At 46.6% G+C, this 24,540-nt stretch overlaps 1 protein-coding gene across 1 annotated transcript in view; it reads right to left on the bottom strand.

The window, feature by feature from the left end:
* Positions 1 to 24,540, bottom strand: part of XYLT1 (xylosyltransferase 1) — a 352,172-nt gene that overhangs the window by 255,485 nt on the left and 72,147 nt on the right. The gene's annotated exons all lie outside the window — the stretch shown is intronic.

Genomic DNA, 24,540 nt, shown 5'->3' with positions numbered 1-24,540 from the left:
TCATGGGATCAAAAACTCAGCACCGCTGCCTGCTGGAGAAACACTCCCTGGTGAGAGCACCCAGAGGAAGCTGAGCGTGGATGCCAGGCCAGAGGCCTAACTGGATGCGGTCACTTGTACTGCAGGCTGGGCACAGGGTTAAGAAGGATCATTTGTGGGAAAAGAATACAGGTTAGGGGTCAGCCCTGGGTTCAGATCATGCACAAGCCCAGTTCTAGTCTTGCTCAGGCTGCCATAACAAAGTACCACAGGCTGAGTGGCTTACACAAGAGAAACTTATTTTCTCACAATTCTGGGAGCTAGAAGTCCAAGGTCAATGCACCAGCAGGGTTTTTTTTCTTTGAAGGCCTCTCTGCTTAGATGGCTGCCTTCTCACTGTGTACTCACATAATCTTTTTACTCCATACAGGAGCCTCTGGGTGTCTCTGTGTGCCCAAAGTTCCTCTTCTCATAAAGATACCAGTCAGACTGGACTGTTGTTTTTGTTTAAGTCACTCAGTCGTGTCCAACTCTTTTTGTGACCCCATGAACTGTAGCCCATCAGCCTCCTGTGTCCATGAGATTTTCCAGGCAAGACTATTGGAGTGGGTTGCCATTTCCTTCTCCAGGGTATCTTCCTGGCCCAGGGATCGAACACACATCTCTGGCATTGGCAGGCAGATTCTCTACCCCTGAGCCATCTGGGAAACCCTCAGACTAGATTAGAAATCCCTTCTAAAAGCCACATTTTAACTGAATCACTTCTTTAAAGGCTTTGCTCCCAAGAAATGTGTGAGTCAGCAGATGACAACCACTTAGACCAGTGACCTCAGCCAAACCTCATAGCATCTGTGAGCTTTACTTTCTCATTTACATGATGTTAACAGGAGGGTCTATATTTCTCCTACAGAGCTACTGCAAGACAGCAAAGCATAGACTGTATGGTCTGGCAAACTCTGTAAGTGAAAACGAGCATTGGTAACAATCACACCAGCTTAACAGGTGTGAACCTGGACCGTCTCACACCAACTCAGATGCACAGTCACCTCCTGTCTTGAAAACAGGATATCATATCACAGGCTGTTGTGAACATTAACTAAAACCAGATATTTCAAATGTTTGGTCTCTGGCTAGAAACTCAAAGATAATCGTCCCTTTGTTTTCTTCTTCCAGGCTTGTGAAGGCTAAGACATAACCCTCCACACCCAACCCTATTCGATCATAATTCTTCTGGACTGAGAATTATTGTACATAACTGGGTGCATGCATGCTTAGTTGCTCAGTCTTATCCGAATCTTGTGGCCCCATGGACTGTAGCCTGCCAGGCTCCTCTGTCCTTGAGGTTTTTCAGGCAAGAATACCGAAGTGGGTTGCCATTTCTTCCTCCAGAGGATCTTCCCAACCCAGAGATCGAACCCACGTCCCCTGTATCTCTTGCCTTGCAGGCAGATTCTTTCCCACTGAGCCATCAAAGAAGACTATTGTACCTAAGTGGACAGCAGTGAGTGGGTAAAGTTACCTACTTCATTTTGAAAGCTTACTTGTGTCAAGCACGTGAACTCCTTGTAACCCTGGCAAGGGAAGTCTCAAACTGCCCATTTTACAGATCAGATAACTAACGCTCCAGCAAGACAATTTGCTCGAGAACATAGATTTGATAAGGGATGGGGCCAGGTCTGGTGCTCAGGTCTGTACACTGCCAGAAACTGGTCCTTTAACCAATATCCTGGTGTTTCCAATAGTGTGAACTTACTGAATCAGGCTCTCTGGGCAAGGATCCAAAGAATCTGCATTTTTATTAGACACTCTTGGGCAAGTCAGGCAGACTGAAGCCTGAGAACTCTTGTATTATATTCTGAATAGTATAAGACTAAAGGCATCCGAGGTGAGAAAGACAGCCAGTGAAAAACCAAAAATCTTGCTTAGGACTCCAACCTCTGACACCAGCTAGCCACCAAGTGTCTGATGCATGCTTGGGACTCTGGTGCTCAGGCTTTGTGCCTCCAAGAAATTTCATGATGGGTGTGTCCTGGCCTCCCCTGGGTACTCTAAGAGAATAGCACAGACTGAGTGGGTTATAAACAGCAGAAATTTATTTCTCACAGTTCTGGAGTCTATGAGTCCAAGGTCAAGGTGCTGGCGACTTGGTGTCTGGCGAGAGCTTCCTGATTCATAGATAGCTGTCTTTTTGCTGTGACCTCACGTGGCAGAAGATTCAGGGGAGTTTTTCAGGGTCTCTTTTATAAGGGCACTAATCTCATTCATGGGGGCTCCTCCCTCATGACCTAATCACCTCCCGAAGACCCCACCTCTTAACGCCATCCCACGGGATATTAGAATTTCAACATATGAATTTTTAGAGGGACACATATATTCCATCTGGGTTTCCCTGGTGGCTCAGTAGTATAGAATCTGCCTGCAATGCAGGAGACTTGGGTTCAATCCCTGGGTTGGGAAGATCCCCTGGAGGAGGGCAAGGCAACCCACCCCAGTATTCTTGCCTAGAGAATTCCATGGACAGAGGAGCCTGGCGGGCATCAGTCCATGGGGTCATAAAGAGTCAGACAGGACTTAGTGACTAAAACCACCACCATACATTCAGTCCACAGCAAGGTGCAGGGTGGTTTTGGCCCCTTCTTTTCTCCCCACGTAAATAGTGAAGGTATCCCTCTTGCCCCAGAAACCCGGTCACCACTCCCCTCCCTTCAGCACCCCCCCACCGGGGCGTGTGACCCCGTCTTAATTCTTTCTCTAGGCCTGGTCACAGCCATCAAGGTGCTCACACAATAGCGCTTTCTGTGGGATTCCACGGCGCGCTTATCTTACACGGCAGGGGCTCCTGAGATGAAGGCGGGACACGTGCCGGCCAGGCGGCTCCGGGCGATGAGGGAGGCACATGATGGACACAGAACGCCCTTGTTCTCTGAGAAAGGCTGCTCTTGGAACGTGAGCACAGGCCGGCACCACACAGACTCACCTTGTTGGAAAATGCAAAGTCACCTTCAAAGAGGACTCAGGGGAGAAAGCAGAAACCCCGTGGAGAGGGCAAGGGGCCTCTCCCTGCATCAGAGAGATGGTGACAGATGTGACTGGGCCCTGAAAACGGGGTGGAATTCCCTTGCTCTGTCTGTCTCTTTTTGGTCTTGAAAGTTCAAAAAGTTCAGAGACCTTTTAGATCTTCTTCTGCATTCCCTCCACATATTTAAGTCCAGACCTCAGGAAGGACCAACAGAACCTCAAAGAACTGCTAAATGAAGCCTGAAGCCCTTGGATCAGTAGTTGACCATCCCCATCCTGGAAAGAGAGGAGAAACCACAGATGCACGGAAACTCGGCAATGGCTTTAGTGTTTCTCAGCTCCGCGTGTGTATCTCTGAGTGCAAACAGTCACTAAAAATCTAAACCATTATACAGAACACTTTGTGCTGCGTGGGCCTCCGGAGGTTTTGTAATCCTTTACAAAGTGCACAGAACTACAATTCTTGGAACTACGCTTTGAATACACCTGCCTGAGGCCCTGGATGCGCTTTTCTGCCAGAAAGTATGGCTTCTAGCTGTATGGCTGCTGCCTGGCTACTGCGCACAACTGTCACCTCCCCCTTATTCATGCAGTGATCCTGGGTCACGTGGCTGATCAATACTGACGATAATCAGAAAAGCAGCCCAACACTGGGCTCACAGTGAAGCAAGACATTATAATAAGTGGGCTGTAAGAACTCTCATTAAAAACTCACAACAGCTCAGATTATTCATAGGTATTATTAGTACTAACAGCTCCATTCTACAGGACGGTATAACCGAGGCTCAAAGGCACTCATTAGTAAATCGCAGAGACAAGGTTTGGATCAGGACAGCCCAACTCCTGAGGGCTTCCCTGGTGAGTCAGATGTAAAGAATCTGCCTGCAATGCAGGAGACCCAGGTTCAATCCCTGGGTCAGGAAGATCCCTTGGAGGAAGGCAAGGCAACTACTCCAGTATTCTTGCAGGGAGAACTACATGGACAGAGGAGCCCAGAAGCTACAGGCCACAGCATCACAAAGAGTCGACCACAACTGAGCGACTAACACACACACACACACACACATACAGCCCACGCCCTGAGGCTGCACTTTTGACCACTAGACTATGCTGTTTCCCAGGGGTACGACCACACTGTAAATCAGAATCACTTAACCATGGTTCATGGTTCTGTCAGTTGTTGGCACTAGGAAGCCTTATGGAGCAGGGAACTGGATCACATCGTATTAGGAAATACCAGATTGTCCCATTTGGTTGCTCTGGATCTTTGGCTAATTACGTAACCTTTAAGAATACTAATCACAACAAGAACAAGAGTAATAACTATCTCAGTGGTTACTGTAAAGACTGACAGAGATGGAGTATCAGAACCTCGCTCAGCCCTGGTGGCAAGTAGGCAAGCCACAAATGTTAGTTCCTCTTGGAGGACAATTACTGTCACTTTATGGGATGTGTTTTTCACAGCTCGAAGGCATTTCAGACCAGAAACGAGACATGCCTGCAGCATGCCAAGAAAAAACGGAGCAACGCAACCTCCACCCAACACAGCCAGACAAGATGCGCTGGTAGACCGTCCGGGCTTGCAGTCCTTCTGAAGCTGGCCACCGGACTCTGCTGGGACGCAAGTCTTCCTAAGCTCAGAATACAAGCCACATCTCCAGCCTAGCCCAATAATTAGCTTTTCCCAGGCACAGGCCAGGCGACACCTACCAATTTGACACCCATCTGCTGTGGTCACCAAGATGGCAGGTGGCCCAAATGGAAACAATGTGTCCTGGAGACACTGTCCAGAGACACAACGCTCTGTTCTATAGCTTCTGGGACTGCGAGGTAGGTTTTCTGTTCCACAAAGATCTAGTTTAAAGATTTGAGCCCAAGAATCCAAAACTGTGAATACCAGAAAGACACTGAAGAGATACGGGGTAGGTGAGCAGCAGCTTCCCTATGGGATGTCCAAGGTGGATATTACCAGGCAATTACTTGGCCTCAAATTCTTAGCACGGCTTGTGAACAGACACTATTGGTACATTCCTATTTTCCAGTGAGATGAAATGCATTTCCTGCCCTGACCTAGATCAAACCCATCATTTTCTGTTATGGCATATGAGACCCGGGGCTTCCCAGGTGGCTCAGTGGTAAAGAATCCATATGCCAAGCAGGAGACGCAGGTTCGATCCCTGGGTCGGGAAGATAGCCTGGAGAAGGAAATGGGAACTCACTCCAGGCATTCTTGCCTGGAGAATTCTATGGACAGAGGAGGCTGGCAGGCTACAGTCCATGGGGTTGCAAAGAGTTGGACACGACTTAGTGATTAAAGAGCAACAGCAGCATATGCAATCCAGAATGGGAAGTAGTTTCCTAAGGGCACACACCATTTAGAGCAAAAGCCAGCCTAGAATCCAAGTTTCTTGACACAAAATCCTGGGTTCATCCTTTTTTTGCCAAAATCAGTGTTTATGTGAGTCCTTCCCACACTCCTTTTCTTCATTTCCTCTTCTTCAGATCCTCACCAGAGCCTCTAGCCAGGACAACTTTTGTCCAAAAGACAGCATATCCCAGCTCTGGAGAAACTATGATTCAGCAGTGCTGCAAGTCTGAAATGTCTCCAAGAGGCCACACACAGAACTGCTGATTCAAGCCACGGGGGGATTGGATCCCAGGATGCGGGCACACGGCAACGGAGTGGAGAGCTTCACAGCGGATGCAGGGGGCGTATCCCCAGCTCTTGGCTGTGCCTGGGAGCTGGGGAGCCTCCTTCCTAGGCTAGAAGAGAGATGGTCGGCAAGTGGATCTGCAGGAGACACGTGGGCAGAGGCCTGGTACAAAGAGAGTCAGAGTCATGGTCTTGAGGTTTCAAAGGGCTGGGTCCTGGGGAGACTCAGTGCTCCTTCCTGCCTCCCTGGCTTTCTCCTGCATGTCTTAATGCTGATGAGGGTGCTGAGGATGAAGGTGACTGAGCCAACAGACAATGGCCATTACGACAGCTTTCATTTAAGTCCTTATGAAACACTCTGTTCATTTCTATGCATTTCAGTAAATGCTCATTCCATCCTCCTGGGGCAGCTACTACAAGATGGCCATAAAGTCTGGAAACATAGATGATTTTATTTTTTTCTTGTCTCACTGGGCAGTGCTCTTGATGACATTATTTGTATATTCGCCTGTTTCTAGACTATGGATCTCCTATAGTAGTCTTAATTTATAGAGGAGGAAACAGAATCTCAGAAAGACTTGCCCAAAAAGCAGGGCCAGGCTCATTTAACCTTCATATCTCTTAAGAAGTTAACCAAAGTGTGCAGAGGTGGTATGGTTTGACATGCATAGTGCACAATACTTTTTTTTTTTTTAAGCCAGTTGCCAACATTTAAAAAGTGGGTGATTTCACCATACCCAGATTTCTGGCTTTTCTTAAATGTCAGAAGATCTGGCCAAATGGGGATGTGGGCTGGCATGGCTACAGCTGGAGCTGAGTAGCTGCCACCTACTTAAGATGGGCACACATCCTCCTCTTGGCCACAGCCCCCACCCCACCTGCAGGGCTGGGGAGTTTGTGACCTCCCATCTCTTTTTAAAAATATCTATTTATTTACTAGGCTACATCATTGCTGTATGGGGGAATCGTCATTGCGTCATGCGTGATCTCTTGTTGAGACATTCAGATTCTCCAGTTGTGGCTCAGCAGTTGAGGTGCACAGGCTTAGTTGCCTCATGGCATGTGGGATCTTAGTTCCCTGACTAGAGATTGAACCCGCATCTCCTGCATTGTAAGGCAGATTTTTAACCACTGGACCACCAGGGAAGTCCCCCTGATCTCCCATCTCTCAATGACCATATTTTACTGCTCTTCACAAGGGATAGTACCATTCTACCCGCCAGATGATTTGTTTAATCAACATGATTCCACGGTCAGCCCTAGTCCCAAGGAAGAAAAGTTCAGGATGCTGGGACTTGAGGGAAGAAAGAAACGCTCTAATAAAGCACAGGGAAACGGAGCACTGCAGTTCACTCAATGACAAGCCTCTACCTGGGGCCCAATGGTCCTGACTTTCAGGGGGCGGGGCAGGCGGCAGCACTGGGCATCAGGCTGGGGGTTGCCCAGTGGGAAGGCTTCGGTGAAGAGCGTGGCACAGGAAGAGGTTGTTAGCGCCCACTGTTCTCTTGCTTCCTGCACTTCCACCGAGTGCAGCTGCCTGTGAACTGGCTGTTTGTTCCCAGCTCTCCCGGAAGGAAGCGCTCTCATCACCCACGACGACAGAGTTGGCCCAAGGAGCCGAGAACGTGTGCGGGGGCTGCGAGCCCGACTCTCCTCCTGTACAAGGCAGTCCCAAAGCTGCTGAGACAGGAAAAGGGGGAAGAAAGCGCAGCCCGGGAGAAAGCATCGTGAAGGGCTCACGGACAAAGCCCCAGCTGGGGAAAAGGGAGGAGGGGGAGGCCAGAGGAAGGGGGTCCTGCCGGGCCCACCGAGTCTGTACAATGAGCTCCTTTCACCAGTGAATAGAGTTCTCTCCTCCACTCGGTCTCAATGGCTTTGTTTCTGAAACAACCCATTCTCCACCCAGAAAGCCAAACTCGCCAGACCCTGTGCCAAGGTCAGGCAAGAGCCTGAGATCCTCAAGCAAGCTGATAATCAGCCCCCAGGAGACGACCACGGTGCCCAGGGCGGCTCGGCTGACCCACGTCTACAATGATCCCCTTTGATTTCTAGGCTTTCCTGCCCAGGAGGGCGGGGGCAGGGGACCCAGACTCACACGCGTGACGTTTGGCATAACTGTAGGATCTATTCAGGATAGTAAGTGTTCTTTTCCCACGAACTTCATTGAGACATCTGTGCAAACAGAGGGGGCAGGAGGGGGCAGGATGAGAAAGGATGAGCCCAGAGAAGCAGGATGCAAGTTCAAGTCTTCCGTCTCAAATTGACCAAATCCATAAGGCGGTGGGGCTCATCGCTGACCACCCAGCAGCAGTGTCTGTTTTACAGGCTCCTTGAGAACAGCATCTTGGAGAGTTTCCTGCCCACAGAGCAAACAGCAAAGTGGGGCCTACAGGCAGTAATCGCCTCAGATGGGTTTTGTTCAGCCCGTGCCACGTTTCCAAAAGAAAAATGCTACATGTGAGGGCAACACTTACAGTTCAGGAGGTTTCATGCAAAACTACAAAGCTCTGTCATTTCTTGGAAAATGAGGAGACCTGGAAACAGGAATCCATCAATTTCATAAGGCCCTGGCTGCTGATCTGGGAAAAGGCTGTCTCTCTTAGATGGGGCATGTGCCCGCCCTCCAGCTAAGGACACATGCCTGACCCCCTCACTAGGGCCCCATGTAGCTACTGTGGGCACTGGGGTTTGTAGCCTCTTGTATATCAAGTCCCAGAGCTCTCAGCAGAGGCCCTGGGATGGGAGAGAAGGCTGGGATATGGACTTGTCGTAGAGCAAACTTGGCTATAAAATTCAATTGGCTACAAAATCCAAAACTGGACTCAAGAAATGTATACAAACATACAACCAGGAACACGTGGTCGGGAGCAGAGTCCACAAGTTTTGGGGGTGGTTCTCTGCTCTCCTTCTTCCCTGCTATTTGAACAACTCTTTTAGCTGCTGCTGCTGCTGCTAAGTCACTTCAGTCGTGTCTGACTCTGAGTGACCCCATAGATGGCAGCCCACCACGCTCCTCCGTCCCTGGGATTCTCCAGGCAAGAACACTGGAGTGGGTTGCCATTTCCTTCTCCAATGCATGAAGGTGAAAAGTGAAAGCGAAGTACCTCAGTCCTGTCCAACTCTGAGCGACCCCGTGGACTGCAGCCTACCAGGCTCCTCCATCCATGGGATTTTCCAGGCAAGAGTACTGGAGTGGGGTGCCATCGCCTTCTCTGTCTTTTAGCTACTGGTCCCATTTTCCAAGATGATCTTCTTTGTGCTTATATTTACCAAAATTCTGGGCCTGCCACACAGAGAGCACTGGGCAAATTCTTGTTGAACCAAAATCAACCGAAGCTCAAGCAATGTTGGGATGGACCCTAAGAGAACCATGCTCAGAATGCAGCTCACTTAACAGTTGCAGGATGTTTTCCCAACTGCAAGTCAAGACAAGTCCCTTGGGAATGGAAGACTGAACAGAAGTAGATGCGCTCAACCTACTGGTTGGCTGATGTCTGAGAAGAGGAAGCAGAGAGGGTCAACTTTATAGGCAACGCCCAATTTTATAGGCGACACAGCATATTTGAGATTCATGCTATGTAGCATGAGGTCTGTTGGGAAGACATGACGTGCTGACATGGTAAAATGAAAGTAAGTTGCCAATGTATCCAAGGACCAAAAGTTCATGAGAGTAGCTTCCAGAGTCCAGGCAGGTGCAGTATAGTCTCTTGCAGCTCTTCTAGGTCTAAAAAGGCAGACTGAGGTTTACTGCCTCGGCTTCTGTTGTATGTAGCTGAGACTATTTTCCAGCTTTGCATATGAGTGTGTGTGTGTGTGTGCGAGTGTATGTGTGTGTGCATATATGTGTGTGCACATAGGCAACCATTTGAGAACATTCACATGCACACATATGTGGTATTTCCTACCCAAAGCCTTGCTAAAAAGCTGCAGTGGGATCTCTGGATTTCGTTTGCTTAGCATCCCTCATTTTGGGGGATTTCCCTGAGTTACCCCACTCCTGGTTCTAATTTCAAGTGGACGCTGAGGGCAGGGAAGCAGCAACAGGAGAGATTCCACTGAGCAGACTTTTATTTCAGGACTGTGACATGAACGAGAAAGAATAAAAGCATGCAGAATTTCCCTTCTGCACTTTGCATTTAGTTATAATTATTCATGCAAGAGCATCTTTAAACACCAAATGGGGGAAATATTACAGTTGTTCTGATTTCACACACTAACTGTGTTTACATGCTAACAGCATTTCTCAGGGACAATTATCTTATTACTAGTGCACTAATCTTTTCAATCTTTTCAACACAGTTTACAGCTGCCGACTTCAAAAATTAAGGCTAATTAAGACCCTGCTTTCAGCAGGTAGGGTAAACTACTCACACATTTTAACTGATTCAAAGAAAAACAGCTTCAGGAGAGGGCATGAAGGAAGGGCGGGCAGAGTGTCAAAGGTACAGAGAAGAAATTATACAGCTTCCACTGATTTGAGCACCAACGTTCTCCCAACGCTAATATTCCAGAATCCACTAGACAAGTTCCATCAATGGAAAGGCCTGGATATCAGGACCAAGGACAGCTGGTCTGTCCCACGCAAGGAGAAAGTGGGTATTTTGCATTCAATTATCTACTTCCAATCATCATACCCTTCCACATGCTTCAGCAGAGCACACAGACTCTTACGTCAGATGACCTCTGCCCAGATGCTGGGTCCGTCAATTGCTCTGTTCCACCTTGAACAAGTTACTCACTTTCTTGGTTCCTCAGTTTCCTCATATGTGAAATAGGGATATTAATAATGCCTACCTGCCAGGCCCGTTGTCAGGAGTAGTTGAATCAACACCTGTAAAGCACTCAATTTTAAATGGATAACCAACAAGGATCTACTGTAGAGAGCAAGGAACTCTGCTCAATGTTATGTAGCGACTTGGATGGGGGGCTGTTGTTTGGGGGAAAATGGATACATGTATCTGTATGGCTGAGTCCCTTTGCTGTTCATCTGAAACTATCACAACATTGTTAATTGGCTATACCCAAAACAAAATAAACAGTTTTTTAAAAATGTCTAAAGCACATTGATAATGTCTGGTTCATAATAATCATCCAATAACTATTTCTTTTACAAAGCGTGAGTTCTATCATAAAGCTGTAACACACTTAAACATCTGTTTTCTAACACCTTCTTGACCTCATGCATACTCACCGCATTACGAGCCATTTGAGAACTGCTAATATGTAATCGCAGCTATATTTATTGTGTCTGTTAGCAATACCTTCTCCAATTACTTGCTCTGCTATCTCGTTAGCTGCCATATAAAACCAGCACCTTGGATCATCCATCATTATTTTTTGTTTTGTTTTGTTTTAAATCACAGAGAAGGCCTGTTGCGTGGAGCCTGGATTTATGGTCCGGCTCCTGGAGCCCAAGCGCATTTCAGGCATCCCCAGCTGTGGCCTCTGCGGAGCCGTTAATGAGTTTCTCACGGTGCCTGGACCACTAAGTGTCACCCAGCACCTGCCGTGGGCCCACTTGTCCGATGAATCTTTCTGAACTCACACTAACCCTGTGAGTAGGTGATGCTGAGTAGGTTGCACCGATCCCATTTACAGATGAGGAGACTGAGGCTTTAAACAACTCTTCTATGATGACACAGCTTGCCAATAAAACAAAATCATCATGTGGTGCAAACAACTAACATTCTCTCCTTTCAACATTTTCCTAAGTTACATTTTTCAAGACAGTTACTGCTACTAGCAGTAGAACTAACGGTGGCATCAACCACCAGCCAACACATGCAAGGTGCCAGGCATTCTCCTAAGCCACTGCATGCATTAACTCACTCAATCCTCACAACTGCTCCATAAGGGTGGGGCTGGCACTAGCCCCCATTTTACAGATGAGGGGACTGGGTTCAGAGAAGCTATGCAACATGCCCAAAGTCACACAGCGGCAAAGTGTTGGAGTCAGAATTAGACCAAATCCGGGAGTTCTGGCTCCAGACCCCTTGTTCCTGGGCACTCTGATCTATAGTTTCTCAGGCGTACATGCGTGCTGTCGTGTCAGTCGTGTCTGACTATGTGCAACTCTATGGACTATAGCCCACCAGGCTCCCCTGTCCATGGGATTCTCCAAGCGAGAATACTGGAGTGGGTTGCCATGCCCTTCTCCAGGGGATCTTCTCAAAGCAAGGATAGAATCCATGCCTCTTACATCTCCTGCATCGGCAGGCAGGTTCTTTACCACTAGAGCCACCTAGGGAGCCCCCATAGCTTCTCATTATGGTTGTAAAATTCAACAACTGTCACCTTGTCGATAAATACATAAAGAAACAGAGTAGGGATTGATTGAGTCAATTATCATTTATCAAACAACTGATGACCACATCGGTGGTTTAGTTAAGTTTGTGATAAGCGCTGCCAAAGAAGATGATGTAGGAAGGCCACAAAACGGAGGAACTTCAACCAGGGTGGGGGACAGGAAGATTCTTTTAGGAAGTGAAACTTAAACTGGGCTTCAGAGAAAGAGCAGCTGGTCTGAGATGGGAGAAAGGATAAGCATTTTAGGCAGAGGGAACAGCATTAACAAAGGCTCTGCGGTAGGAAAGAACACATATCCTTTTTTTTGGCCTTTTGAACTTTTTATTTTGTATTGGGGTATAGCTGATTAACAATGTTGTGATAGTTTCAGATGATCAGCAAAGAGACTCAGCCATAAATATACATGTTTCCATTCTCCCCCAAACTCCCCTCCCATCCAGGCTGCCACATAACATTGAGCAGAGTCCTGTTTGCTGTACAATACATCCTTGTTGGCTATTCATTTTAAATATAGCAGTGTGTATGTGCCCATCCCAAAGTCCCTACCTATCCCTCCCCACTGGCAACCTAAGTTTGTTCTATAACTCTGAGAACCCATAACTTTTAAGAAACGAAGAAAGGAGGTCTGAGCTTAGAATGGGTGGGGTGGGGGGAGGGTGGCAGGCAACAAGGGGGGGAAGCCTGGTGTAGCGCCCGGGTGGCGGGGTCTCCCAGGAAGGCGTCTGGGTCTCAGGAGTCACTGACAAGGTTAGTGTGGAGTGACGTGTGTCTTCGTTAGAAACCTGCTTCAGTGCTACCCTCCAGATCATATCTACTTGGCTTTCCATATTGGATCCACAGGTGCTTCTGAAAACCAACTCAGTGAACTGATATGCTGAAGATTCAAGATGAGTTTCAAGTCATTTCTATTTCCCATTTTTAGCGATCATAACACAGCCCACAGTTTAAGCCACAGGTGGCTAAGACCTACTAACTTTGCAAGTTAATCAATTCTCATTATTGCTATAGACAATGAAGAAAGTGGTGTCACTTTGTCACAGTATACAGAATATCTTTCTTCTGTCTACAACAAAGAAAGACAAAAGAAATCGATCTAGGTTATACAAATGTCAGTTTGCAACTTGGAGTTCTGTGGCTTAGGAAAATGCCAGAGGCATTTACAGGCTAAAAGAAATGAATAGCAAAAACATCCCCCCAACATATACACAAATCCAAGCTGTACATACTAATTCCTGGGGCTTCCCTGGTGGCTCAGACAGTAAAGAATCCACCTGCCAGGCGGGAGACCTGGGTTTGATCCCTGGGTTGCAAAGACCCTCTGGAGAAGGGAATGGCTACCCGCTCCAGTATGCTGGCCTGGAGAATTCGATGGGCAGAGGAGCCTGGTGGGCTACAGTCCATGGGGTCGCAAAGAGTCAGACACGACTGAACAACTTTCACTTTTCTATTTCCTAACATCCTCTATGTGCCCTGTGCTCTGGCTTATTTCAACCTTGTAACTAACATGGTCACCATCCCAGTTTACCTGGGTATTCAATACTCAAATCATGAAAGTCTCAAACTAGGATAAATTGGTTGCTCAATCCACAATAACCACAGGTATTAATATAAGGAAAACACAGGCTCAGAGAGGTAAAGACAGTTACTAACATCACACAGCAGGTAATGAGTGGGGCCAAGGCTTAAATCCGGTGTGCAAGACAGCCAGCATGCTCTATCTCCTGAGGAAGGACTTTGAAAACCATTCAGTTGGCTCATTGTTCCCTCACCACATCCTTTAAGATCCCACTGACACACACATCCTAATCAAGAAAGCTGAACAACCATGCCTTCTGTGGCATGGAAGCTAAGATTACAGCAATCAATCCACTCTCCATACCTCCCTTTCGAAAGATAACCAGAATGATCAGGAAGTCCTCAAAACCCAGACATGACTTACTTTCTACTTTTGGCTTGGCCATGTGATGACTGAAAGCTTTGAGCATTTGAACACTCATGCTGGAACCGCCTCACCTAGAAAAGGGAGGCTGAACCTGCAGTTCTGAATCAGCCTGCTGGGGTGCAGATCAAGGAAAAGAAATTCCTGACCTTGACCAAGTTCTAGAAGCAAAGAGCTACAAAGAATCCAGAGATGGTTATCTCCAGCTGTGGTCATTGTACAGACAGAAATACTGAGGCTTAGAAGAACAAAGATGACGGTCAGACGTCTTGCATTGTTCTTGTTCTCCTTTGTCTTCTTCTCCACAGTTGAATTAGGGCAGGTCAAACACATCTACTCAACTGTTCGGAGTTTTCACCCCTCTAGGTATGGCATACAACTGGTATTCTATAAATGTTCAGTGAATGCTCAGCATTTAGTAGACACACTATTCTGGGACAATATGTCTGAGTGTGTGTGTGTGTGTGTGTGTGTGTGTGTGTTTGTGTATGAAAGAGACAGACAGAGACACTGCAGTCCCCATACCAAATGGGTGTTCACTTGCTCCAAGACGTTATTATTATTTTTACTAAAAATTCATTTTATTATAACCACCTTGTAAACAATATGTGATTTTGATTATGTCTACTAGATTTGTTCAAAGAGGCCAGGCCCTTGCAGGAAATTCTGATGGAAATATCCGTCTGCCAGATAACTGGTAATGGCCATTTTCCAAAAGATGACCCTCTAAATACCTGCCTGTGTAATTTAACCTAAAATCTTCATTAATATTCTATCGAAGATGTCACCTTCTAATTGAAGTATTTTTTCAGAAGATAACGCTAAAACCTTGCTTTCCTTTTGATAAAAGTAATAACGACTGCTCTTTATTAAGCATCTATTAGGTGCCAGGTACATGATGGGCCTTCACTCCTTTGGATTCTCACTTTCATGATGACACTCTAAGGAGATATCCCCAGTTCACAGCTGAGAAAACTGAGGCTAAAAGACAACAAAATAATCGCTCCAGTGTCGCAGAGCTAGGAAGAGGCTGACTGAACCAGAGTTTTACTCTGAAGTCCCAGCTCTTTATACAAGTTCCTATCAACCTCAGATTAAAGCCCATTCCACCCTCTACTTTCTCCTCAGTATTCTTCCATGCAAAGAACACCCCAAGGAACTTACTTTTTATCAAAAGGATATGATACAAGGAACTGGAAAACCTCTGTCCTATCTCAGCTCTATTACAACCACTTTGCAATCGTTGGCACATGACAAAGTCACTGAGTCTCAACTGCTTCACCTGTTAAGTGGCTGCAGTTCTCAACCGCCCCTCAGGACTGTTGCCAGCCACCAAAGTGAGTACAGCTAAAAGCGCATCTTCTTCTCTCCCCGAACTGTCAGAGGCCACATCCTCCATGTCAGTCTTCACGATCTTTCAAACGCTCCCCGGGCGAGCAGCCCAATCCACCATGCCTGCTCCAAGGAGTTACCTCCTAAAATAAACTGTGCTCACTTCAGTCAGCTCACCATAAAGGCTAAATATAGAAGGAAACACTCCAGAGTTCCCATCTGGCAGCCTCTTCTCCAAAATTCAGCCCAAACAGCTTATTTCTACCATAATCTCAGCATCTGACAGGCAGCTTTAAATCAGAAACGCTGGCTGAGAGACGGAAACCCCCTGTGGGTTAGCACAGTCTGTCCCGGCAGTGATGCCCCAGGGCTTCTGAGCAAACTATTACCGCAAGAAAATGAGACCTTATCCCATGGAGAGCGCTGGAGTGAAATCAGACTGGGTACGGTGGGTGAGGGCTGGAGGGGGCCACACCAGGGCTGTGGGTGTGCAGGTCTTCGGGTGACCGGCTGGGGGTAGGGGAGGCAGAGGACACGTAATCCGTGCGCCAGGAGCTGCAGTGATCTCCAAGCCTTCTCTGCAGCTCATGTCATCCTCAGGACTGGCGAGAAGCCAAGTGAGGCCTCTCGGTTTCCCCATCCTTGAAATAAGGGATATGACTCAGTTACACATACACACACACACACTCTCTCTCTCTCAAGACACACTTGAAAATGTTGGTATTTCCCCCAGGAGGATGCACAATAATTTGTTAGCAATGATGTCTTTTAAGAGAGACTGGAAGAAATGGGGGAGAGAGAATTCTACTTTATTTGCCTCTTTCTCTCATGGGTGTCATTTATTTATTTATTTATTGTCACATGCTTGTAACTCCTTTTATTTAAAAAGCATATGCCACTTAAAGCTGAAAGGATAATATGGTGGTTCCTCAAAAAAAAAATTAAACACAGAATTACCATAGAGCCTAACAATTCCACTTCTGGGTATGTATCCAAAAGAATTAAAAGCAGAGACTCAAACAGATGCATGCCCTTGTCTAAATGGCATTATTTACAATAGCCAAATCTGGAAACAACCGAAGTATCCACAGAGGGATGAATGGATAAACAAAACGTGGTATATACAAAACGGACTCTTACTCCGACTTAAGAAGGAAGGAAATTCTCACACATGCTGCAACACGGATGAGCCTTGAAGACATTTCGCTAAGAGAAATGTCAGGCACAAAAGGACAAATACTGTATGATTCCACTGCTACGAGGTTTTGAGTGCAGTCAAATTCATAGAGACAGAAAGTGGAAAAGTAGATGCCAGGGGCTGGAGAGGGTGGAATGCAGAATCGTTGCTTAGTGCTTATGGAGTTTCAGTTGGGTTTGCAGAAGATGAAAAACGTTCTGGAGATGGATGGTGGTGACGGTTTGCAACAATGGGAATATATGGACGAACATAATAAACATAACATATGAACATAATGTCACTGAACTGTACACTTGAAATGGTTAAGCTGAAAAAAAATGGTTAAGCTGGCAAGGTTTATATTATACATATTATACCCGTAAAAATACATGAAAGAAAAAAATTAAAGGATAAAATAAAAACTAGTAAAAATTGGTACTTAGTGGTAAAAAGAAGGACTTCTCCAAATATTTCTTGTTTTGCAGATTTGAACTTTAGAATCAGGTAGAGGTTTTATCCTGGAGGAGGGCATGGCAACCCACTCCAGTATTCTTGTCTGGAGAATCCCACGGACAGAGAGGCCTGGCAGGCTACAGTCCATGGGGTTGCAAAGAGTCAAATATAACTGAAGTGACTTAGCACGCATGCAGAGGTTTTATCCAGATACAAAACAAAAATTGTTAAAAAGCAAATGCATTAGGGATTATTCATACTGAGGAATTATAAATAACTTTTTCTTTCTCCTGTAAACTTTCTATGTTAAGTAACCACCCAAATTTCCAAATATGAAAGAATAAGCAAATTGCAGTAACATCTACAGAGTGGAATCCTACTTGGCAATAAAAAGAAATGAACTATTGATATGAATGAATCTCAAAATAACCATGTTGAGTAAAAGAAGGCAGACAAAAAAAAGAGTTCATATTCTATCGTTCCATTTATACAAAACTCTAGAAAAGGAAACTAATCTATAGTGACAGAAAGCAGACCAGTGGTCACCTTGGAATGGGTTAAGGGTGGGGGATGGGCATTCCAAAGAGTCATAAGGAAATTTCAGACCATGATGTTCATCATCCAGTTGCAGGGAGAGCATCACAGGTGAGCACATGCATCCAAGCTCATCAAACGGTACCCTTTAAACATGTACCAAGCAGGAGGCACAGGTTTGCTCCCTGGGTCGGGAAGATCCCCTGGAGCAGGAAATGGCAATCTACTCCAGAGTAGTCTTGCCTGGGCAACCCCATGGACAGAGGAGCCTGGAGGGTTACAGTCCATGGAGTCACAAAGAGTTGGATAGAACAGAGTACGCATGCATCCATGCAATCTCCCAGAGCCAAAGAGGGTGCCTGAAATATGGTCCCTGTACAGCAAATGTTGACTCCGAATGGCAATGATTAGATGAATGGCTTTAACAAAAGGAAGATTTACATTGTAAGAGTTGAATTAAGAAGTGGCTATGTCAAAGACAGAGTTGTGTGTTTCAACATCTCAGGCCCTGGAGACGGACCAAGGTGAGTTTTCCAGCTCAGCTGCATTCTAGCCATGTGATCCTAAGCAAAGGGTCTTAGTTTCCAGAAGCCCCACACTTTCCATTCATAAGTGGGATGCCATGAGGACCCACCTGCAGGGGATAATGTGAGCTGACACTGTATGGAAAGCACTTGGCATGGAGCCTCAGCTCAGACAAGGGGCTCCCTAAATGTCCTGGATCACTGGCAAGTCACCTTAAAAATGGCTGAGGCATTGAAGCTCATTCAGGGGAACCCCAAAAGCCAGCCAGCCCTGGGCCCAACATCTCAGAATGAAAGCAGATGAGACAGAAGGGACTAGACTAGACAGTCAGTCCCAGGAAAACAGGTGATTTGCCAATGTCTTCCTCTTTACTTCTTACCAAGTCTTGGAATACTACACCCAGCTGGCTTTCTCAGCTGCTTTTTGAGGGTTCCTCAGACAAAAGGCACCAAGTAGCCAGATATATTTTCAGTCTCAGATTGATTTTGGTTTTGGTCTATGAAGCCTTTAAAAAAATTTTTCAGTTGGCTGCCCATATCCAAATTTCAGGAAGACCATGCATTTAAATTCTGGGTGTCTGAACTTGCTTGAAAAATGAGAAAACCTGGTCCTGTTTGGTCCCCATTCCCAACCAGCTGGAGCTAAGAATTAACCTCCGATGGCATGTGGGCACTTTCAGCCCCCTTGTGACCACCACCCTGGTTCTTACCACCTGCGCTGCTCAGAAGGCATCCCACTTAGTCCTGCCAAGAGAAGAGACTGGGCTAGAAATAGGCCTCCCGCTGCTGATAGAGCTGGAGGCAGGGAGCAGCTCTGAGTCTGAGTACAACTCTGTATTCCAAACCCACCTGACTTCTCTTTGACATCACCAATATGTAAAGACACAGATGAATAAATGGTTCTGTTTAATAATAAACTAACCATGCCTTCACTGCCTCTCTCACAGAGGAAGCTAAAAATAAATCACCCGTGGCACAGCGTATCAATCTCCACCTGATGGAGGGGTGTCGGGTGGTGGCGTCCTTTTCCAACCTCAGGCCTGGAAGGACTCCTGGTTGCAGATGACTGCAGAGTCCTTGAGGGCCGCAGGAGCGGCCAAGAGACCCGGGCCTGAAAGTTCTCTGCATTTATTCCCAGTTCAGAGAGGCAATGATGGGACAGGAGATACAAGCAGGTGAAGAGACAAACGTGTTCATGTCACTTTCCTGTCCTCTGAAGTGTCACCTCTTCCTAGAGGTGACAGACAGATGATCCTGGTAAAGGTAGGCCCCTGCTTTCTGCCCCTGTCCGCGTAACACACACACACACACACACACACACACACACCTCTGTCTGTTTTCCCGCAACACTGCAATACTATTAGGGAAAGCACACTGACTGAAACCGCCCGCCCTGGCCAGGCACCGTAGTAACCATTTGCATGAGTTGGTTTATGACTGGAGGTCCTGGTAAGGAACACGGAACTAATAAGCCTCCACCAACCGGAAGAGTTCGGGAAAGGTCAAAATGAGACACCACATGTCCGACAATCTCCCAGAATCCTTCTCTCTGGCATCCATCTTGGCTGAACAAGGCATGCACCACCAGGAAGGACTCTGAATCAGAATGATTGGCTGAAGACCACCCGGAAACTAATCCCATCCCCATAAAACCCAAGACTGCGAGCCACGCGGCAGAGCTGTTCTCCTGGGTTCCCTTACCCTGCTGCTCTCGGCCTGGGTGCCCTTTCCCAATAAAATCTCTTGCTTTGTCAGCACATGTGTCTCCTCGGACAATTCATTTCCGAGTGTCAGACAAGAGCCCAGTTTTGGGCCCCGGAAGGGGTCCTCCTTCCTACAACAAAACTACCCCCTCCAAGCTTCCAAGCTGAACACACACACACACACACACGCACACACACACACACCCCTCTGTCTGATTTCCCCCAGCACTGTAATCTGTAATACTACTCCCTCCAAGCTGCACTATCTTGCTTGTCTTGCGCACTGTCTCTGGTCCACTGGATTTTATGCTCCATGACGGCAGGAAACAGACTTGGTCCGTTTCCAAGCAGCTGTGTTTCTGGAGCCTCCTGCTCTACTTGGCACCAAACACAAGTCCCTACTGAAAACCTGCTAAGGGCCTGTCTGACACCATGGATGGTGCCTGTAAACAAGTCCACACTTCCAAAGCTGACACAACTGCTTCACGATTCTCTAGCCTCTCGTACGTCTGAATATTTTCTTCCACCAAGTCTCATTTCTTATTGAAGTACATCTATTTTAGAAATAAAACTTTCTGGCAGTATAGTTGGGTAACCAAGAGGCACCTGTGATTGATGAGCTTGATCGGAAGCTGACCATCGCTTTGTTAGCTGTGTGACCTTGGAAAAGGGAGTGAACCTCTTTCCTCAACTTGCCCATCTGTAAAACAGATGTTAGGAGTAAATGAACTAAAACATGTAATGTTAATTCTCAGCAAGTGCTTAGAAAATTGCTTGGCACACAGTAAGCACATTGATTACTATTTGTATTAGCATCTTTATAGGAAAAAAAAACCAGTATCATTTGCCATATTAAAATAATTAATGAAAATTGAAAGAAAAAAAATGTCACTGATGTAGCAATTAAAAAATACTTATGGAGACACAGGCTGAGCCTCTGCTTTGCCAATATCCAGATGGGTAGAGCCCTCATTCCCCAGGCCCCCACCCTCCCATACTTTAAATGAGAATTCTGGGTTAGCCACTCTTAAAATTCCATCCACCCTCCAGCTCAGAATTTCAAACTCTCAATCCATGAAAGATCCTACCTTAAAGAAATAAAATTGGAAAACCTGACTCTACACAATGAGAGCCAAAGGGAGGAGCTGGGGGGCGGGGAAAAGAAGGTTATTCACATTCCAAAAGGATTTGCTCTTACAAAAGGATTAACAGCAGAGTTGCTTTAAATAGCAGCTTAAGCCTTGTTTATGGATTACTAAATACTTGATGGAGAGGTAGAGGGGGCCCAGGAACTTGAAGCAAAAGCGTGATTAGTTAGGCCCAACCAGAAATTAAAAAGTGTGCATGCTTTCTTTAAAATCATGATGGATTTCAACAACAGAAAACTATTCCATTTCAAAGGATCCTATTCCTACCCAATATTTTGGTGGCACATCAATTGCATTAAAGAAGATGCACTTGTATCCATGAGCCAGTTCAGAGCAGTGATCCAGCATGTTTATTTTAAGCCCCTACCATAAGAATATGGATAACTGACTGAATGTCATAAGCACTTGTAATGTACCAGGTGCTGTGGACCACATAACATGCATTATTTCATCTAACTAGCAAAGCGATCCAGTGCAGACGATGTTACCTTCATTGTGTGATCGAGGAAAAGGAGGCTAAGAGAGGGGACACAGTTCTTCCAGAGCCAGTGGACAGGCTGAGTGGATACCCAAGACAAAGTCCAGGAACCAAGCATTGAGGTTAGATTATCAAAGGTAGGATCCTTGCCTCCAGGAGGACACAGAAGATCAGCCAAGGAGGTCAGCAGATACACAGAAAGATGATAAACGCCCTATAAGAGACTTTTGTGGGAAGAGAGGAAGGAGACGCCAGGGTCCAGGGTGTGCCCAAAGCCACGTGTGACCCCCCCGATTACCCACACTCCAGCACCCCTAAACACTCAATGCCCAGACCCCTCTCCTCCATCCTTAATGCCAGGGATTCTGTCATTAGAACCTCTCTGAGCACAGATCAGTCTCTCGTAGGGGCCTCGACTCCCCCAAGGTGGGCAGGAGTCCTGTGGGGCGTGGTGAAGGGAGCATGAGGAACTTGTGGCAGGGGCTCCCCCAGGGCTGGCACCACCTTATGAGGCTACCTGAGGGCTGCTCATGTCTCATCTTCCTCCCTTGAAAAATGGGGACATGAGCTCCCCACAACCTCCCCTGGCAGGGATGTGCTGGTGATTAATTAGATAACATCTGTGAAGCACGCCCCACTTGGTGGAGAAGGGCACCTTGGGAGAGCAGCTATAAAAACTCAGAGGAACAGGCTATCATCAGCACGATCATCGTGACTGTCATTTTCATCACAACACTCACCTGCTTAAAGGCCTGCCGTGGCTCCCCACTGCCCCGAGAAGGTGCGGTTGGCAGCCTGGCAGGCAAGGCCACCCGTCCTGCTGCTGCCTTGCTCCTCATCCTCCTTCTCAACCTCACACATTCATGTCCAATAATCCGGGAGAGCCTGGACACCCACATCACCACGTCCTACCCATCCTCCAGGGCCACGTATCTCCCCAGCACCCATGCTCCACAACCAGAGTGCCTGTGTCTGTTGCTGATCCCACTATTTCCCTTCGCTGGTATCAGTACAGGTATATGAGATGTACAGATATATGGGATGGGAGACGCATAAAGTCAGGATCATGCATGAGCTTCTTTCTTCCCAGAGCTATAAAATAAAGTTGCTACATGAACTCACTGTGTTCATTTTCCAACTATAATAATAATTTTCACATTGAGGACCAGATGGAGTTCAGATAAAGTCCAAAATCCATCAAACAGAGACTCAATATGGCAACCCACTCCAGTATTCTTGCCTGGAGAATCCCATGACCCTGGCGGGCTATATAGTCCACAGGATCGCAAAGAGTCAGACACAAGACTAAATGACAACGAAGGCATTAATGGCAGAGGCAATGAATCTGGGTTCAGAGAGACCAGAGCTCCCATTCTGCTTCTTACCACCTTCCTGAACCCCAATGTCCTCCTCTGCAAAATGGGGATCTTCAAAATAGATGCTGTCTAAAAGAAAACAAATCTGGACTTGGTAAGGACAGACTTTATTTGAAAGGTTAATTGTAATGCTTAGAGCTTCTGGAAAAAGGGGACGGGGATGCTTGCATAAGGAGGCTGCTTTGACTATAAGATCTGCAAGCATCTCAGAGGTTGGGGGTTTTCCTTTACAGACGGGAGTAAAAGAGACCAGAAAGAACTGGGTGTGGGAAAGTCAGATGAAAGAGTACAGGGATCCCACAGATCAGACAATGCTTTACCCTGAAGCCAGCCTGTTCTCAGGAGGGGCCATCTGCTGGCTCAGGCTGAGGTTGGTGGAAGGACAGAAGCTTAAGCAAAGTTTGGTTAACAAGCATTTTGTTCTAGGTGATCAGAGGTGGCGAGCATTTCAGTTTAATCATTTATGAGGGAAAAAATGGGAATGCAGAGGGTATGCCTGACTTTCTCATCGGTGAACAAGGGGGCATTTGTGCATTGTATACAGCAAACAGAGAAGAGTGGCTCTTGCAGTCAGTAATTTTCCAAAACACAAGAAGCTAGGCAGATGACTCTGCTCTTTTCCAGGAGCACAGGGCTCAGGTAAAATTCAACCCTGTCAACACTCAGGAGGACTGTTGTGTGGATTCAATGTGACAACACACAGAAAGTGTTTAAAACAAATCCCATCAGCACTAGCTGCTTTCATACTGGTTCAGTTCGGTTCAGTTCAGTCCCTCAGTCATGTCCGACTCTTGCATATTGGTTAATGATAATCTAGAAGGATGGCTACTAGACCTAGAAGATAGAAAATGAGGTGGAGACATTCTAGAGCTATCTTGCAGATAAGTATGTAGCCTGAGAGCATTTACCCAGCAAGCCACCCGTGACTGATTTATACTGAACTTGCCCTGGACTCAGCCCCAGGACATTTGCATCTCATCATCTCTTAAGCAAGTTGGAACTTAAGCCTAAAATACATTTGGTGGAGTCCCTGGCCATCAACAAGTGAAAAGGAAAAAAAAAAAAAAGTTAATACATGCAACCTGCCATCCCAAATCCCCAGTGAATCAGAATGGATCAGACACAAGACAGGATGGAGAAGCAGGAGTTAAAATGTGCAGCCGACAATCTCTCCTAACTTTTTATGTTCCGCTAAAATCAGTGGCATGTCAACCTGTTTTAAATTTACCAACAGCTTTTTAAGCTGCCACCTAGCTCTTGAGGTATTTTTAGTCAAGTAGAAATTCATTTAGACCCTAAAGTCAGGAAATGGGATTGTGTCAGGTTGCTCTTACAGAATTCCTGCCGTGCCCTTTGTCTGCCTTCCTCACCGCTTCTCATTTGCACACAATTAAATAATCACTTCACCCCCCACTTCTTTGGCATCTTTAGCATCTCCCCACAGAGGGAGAAACACCGGGAACATCAACGCCAGGTTTAAGAGGTCTCTTCTTAGTACCAACGTCATTTCCATCAGCAGGAACAGACTTAGAAAGGGGTGGGGGGATGCAGAGCCCTGAACCAAGCCAAGTCCAGCTTTCTCCATTCACAAGAGATGTATCCCCAAAAGTTGAGGCTATATATATACATTGATCAGTTGCCAGAAAGACCTCAGCATATAGAGCAGGAAGGAAATCAAAACAATACTGTGGGCTGGAAGCAACATGAAGGACCCTCAGTGGATGGGTGAACCACCAACCCTGGCATTCAGGCCAAATAGTCACCTTGATTCCTCTTTCCTTCACGCCCCCATTGCCAACCCATCTCTAATCCACTGGCAAGTCCACAGAACCTACCACCGAAATGTGTCCAGAGCTGTCCACAGCTGGTCTCAGCTAGCACCATGCTAGTCCGAGTCCAGGTCATTGCAGATCAACACTT

The sequence above is a fragment of the Bos javanicus genome, chromosome 25 (assembly GCF_032452875.1).
Source record: "Bos javanicus breed banteng chromosome 25, ARS-OSU_banteng_1.0, whole genome shotgun sequence".
NCBI lineage: Eukaryota > Metazoa > Chordata > Mammalia > Artiodactyla > Bovidae > Bos > Bos javanicus.
Note: the sequence above shows the minus strand (reverse complement) of the source record. Positions and strands in the feature narration are given on the sequence as shown.